The sequence below is a fragment of the Triticum aestivum genome, chromosome 3A (assembly GCF_018294505.1).
Source record: "Triticum aestivum cultivar Chinese Spring chromosome 3A, IWGSC CS RefSeq v2.1, whole genome shotgun sequence".
NCBI classification, from domain to species: Eukaryota; Viridiplantae; Streptophyta; class Magnoliopsida; order Poales; family Poaceae; genus Triticum; species Triticum aestivum.
Genome location: NC_057800.1, coordinates 487,024,792 through 487,028,318, shown reverse-complemented (window position 1 = coordinate 487,028,318; position 3,527 = coordinate 487,024,792).

The window sequence follows — 3,527 nt, the reverse complement described above, 5'->3', positions numbered from 1 at the left end:
TTATTGGAAATAATACATACTGATGTATGTGGTCCGATGAGTGTTGAGGCTCGTGGCGGGTATCATTATTTTCTGACATTCACAGATGATTTGAGCAGATATGGGTATATCTACTTAATGAAGCATAAGTCTGAAACATTTGAAAAGTTCAAAGAATTTCAGAGTGAAGTGGAAAATCATCGCAACAAGAAAATAAAGTTTCTACGGTCTAATCGTGGAGGCGAATATTTGACTTATGAGTTTGATCTTCATTTGAAAAAAATGTGGAATAGTTTCGCAACTCACGCCACCTGGAACACCACAGGGTAATGGTGTGTCCGAACGTCGTAACCGTACTTTATTAGATATGGTGCAATCTATGATGTCTCTTACCGATTTACCGCTATCGTTTTGGGGTTATGCTTTAGAGACGGTGATACGTCTCCAACGTATCTACTTTTCCAAACACTTTTGCCCTTGTTTTGGACTCTAACTTGCATGATTTGAATGGAACTAACCCGGACTGACGCCATTTTCAGCAGAATTACCATGGTGTTATTTATGTGCAGGAGCAAATGTTCCCGGAATGAACTGAAACTTCACAAAGCCACTTTTCAGTAAATAAGAAAAATACCTGCCAAAGATGAAGGTCAGGGGGCCCACCATCGCTCCACGAGGGTGGGGGCGTGCCTGCCCCCCTAGGGCGCGCCCCCTACCTCGTGGGCCCCCTGTTGCCTCTCTGACTCCAACTCCACCACCATATATTGATTTTCGGGGAGAAAAAATTGGAGAGAAGAAATCATCGCATTTTACGATACGGAGCCGCCGCCAAGCCCTAAAACCTCTCGGGAGGGCTGATCTGGAGTCCGTTCGGGGCTCCAGAGAGGGGAATCCGTCGCCATCGTCATCATCAACCATCCTCCATCACCAATTTCATGATGCTCACCGTCGTGCGTGAGTAATTCCATCGTAGGCTTGCTGGACGGTGATGGGCTGGATGGGATCTATCATGTAATCGAGTTAGTTTTGTTAGGGTTTGATCCCTAGTATCCACTATGTTCTGAGATTGATGTTGCTATGACTTTGCTATGCTTAATGCTTGTCACTAGGGCCCGAGTGCCATGATTTCAGATCTGAACCTATTATGTTTTCATCAATATATGAGTGTTCTTGATCCTATCTTGCAAGTCTACATTCACCTATTATGTGTTATGATCCGTTAACCCCGAAGTGACAATAATCGGGATACTTACCGGTGATGACCGTAGTTTGAGGATTTCATGTATTCACTATGTGTTAATGCTTTGTTTCGGTTCTCTATTAAAATGAGGCCTTAATATTGCTTAGTTTCCATAAGGACCCCGCTGCCATGGGAGGGTAGGACAAAAGATGTCATGCAAGTTCTTTTCCATAAGCACGTATGACTATATTCGAAATGCATGCCTACATTATATCAATGAACTGGAGCTAGTTCTGTGTCACCCTAGGTTATGACTGTTACATGATGAACCGCATCCGGCATAATTCTCCATCATCGATCTATTGCCTACGAGCTTTCCACATATTGTTCTTCGCTTATTTACTTTCCCGTTGCTATTGCTATCATCACTACAAAATACCAAAAACACTGCTTTTACTACCGTTACCTTTTGTTACCGTTATCACTACTATCATATTACTTTGCTACAGATATTAAGTTTCCAGGTGTGGTTGAATTGACAACTCAGCTGCTAATACTCGAGAGTATTCTTTTGCTCCCCTTGTGTTGAATCAATAAATTTCGGTTGAATACTTTACCCTTGAAAACTGTTGTGATCCCCTATACTTGTGGGTTATCAAGACTATTTTCTGGCGCCGTTGCCGGGGAGCATAGCTCTATTCTTTGAGTCATTTGGGATTTATACCTGCTTATCATTATGAAGAACTTGAGAGATCCAAAAAACAAGATCTATCCCTCAACTACGAGGGGAGGTAAGGAACTGCCATCTAGCTCTACACTTGATTCACCTTCTGTTATGAGTAAGTTTGCGACACCTACACCTGCTTCTGCTATTCGTTCTGATATGTCGCATGTTATTTATGATGCCACTTCTGCTATGCATGATACTTATGATGAAACTACCTCTATACCTGATACTACTATGCCATTTAGTGATTTTCTTGATGAACAACTTGCTAGGGCTAGAGAAATTGAAAATATTGAATCTGATGATACTGATGAAAGTGATGATGAAGAATCACTTGTTATTCCTATGGGTTATGTTTTTGATCAAGAAGCTTCTTTAGCTATTTTAGCTTGCCAAAATAGAAATGAACTCAAAAGGTTATTAGCTAAATGGAGTAAGCAATCTCTAAATGCTAGAATGAAACCTGACCCTGCTTTTGCTACTTCACCTATCTTTGTTACTGATAAGGATTATGAATTCTCTATTGATCCTGATATAATTACTTTGGTTGAATCTGATCCTTTTCATGGTTATGAATCTGAAACTGTTGTGGCACATTGAGGGAGTCCTGGATTAGGGGCTGTCCGGATGGCCGGACTATATCCTTTGGCCGGACTCCTGGACTATGAAGATACAAGATTGAAGACTTTGTCCCGTGTCCAGAAGGGACTTTCCTTGGCGTGGAAGGCAAGCTTAGCGATACGGATATGTAGATCTCCTAATTGTAACCGACTCTATGTAACCCTAACCCTATCTGGTGTCTATATAAACCGGAGGGTTTTAGTCCGTAGGACAAGACAATCATACCATAGGCTAGCTTCTAGGGTTTAGCCTCTCTAATCTCGTGGTAGATCTACTCTTGTACTACCCATATCATTAATATTAATCAAGCAGGACGCAGGGTTTTACCTCCATCGAGAGGGCCCGAACCTGGGTAAAACTTCGTGTCCCTTGCCTCCTGTTACCATCCGGCCTAGACGCACAGTTCGGGACCCCCTACCCGAGATCCGCCGGTTTTGACACCGACATTGGTGCTTTCATTGAGAGTTCCTTTGTGTCGTCGCTGTCAGGCTCGATGGCTCCTATGATCATCAATAGCGATGCAGTCCAGGGTGAGACCTTCCTCCCCGGACAGATCTTCGTCTTCGGCGGCTTCGCACTACGGGCCAATTCACTTGGCCATCTGGAGCAGATCAAAAGCTATGCCCCTGGCTGTCAGGTCAGATTTGGAAGTTTAAACTACACGGCTAACATCCGCGGGGACTTGATCTTCGACGAATTCGAGCCACTGCTGAGCGCGCCGCACTGTTACGACAAGCATGATCTAGCTCTGCCGCCGAACAGTGCCCTGGAGGCCGCACCCGCATCGGCTTCGACCCTTAATTCGGATCCTACTGTGCTGATCGAGGATGGGTGGTTGAACGCCACCTCGGGGGCTGCGATCCCAACGGCGATCGAGCCGAACACCAGCCCCGCACTCCGCGAGACTCGTGACTCGAGGGAGCCGGACTCCTCTCCGGACTCCGAACCCTCCGCGCCCCTGCCGATCGAATCCGATTGGGCGCCGATCATGGAGTTTACTGCCGCGGATATCTTTCAGCA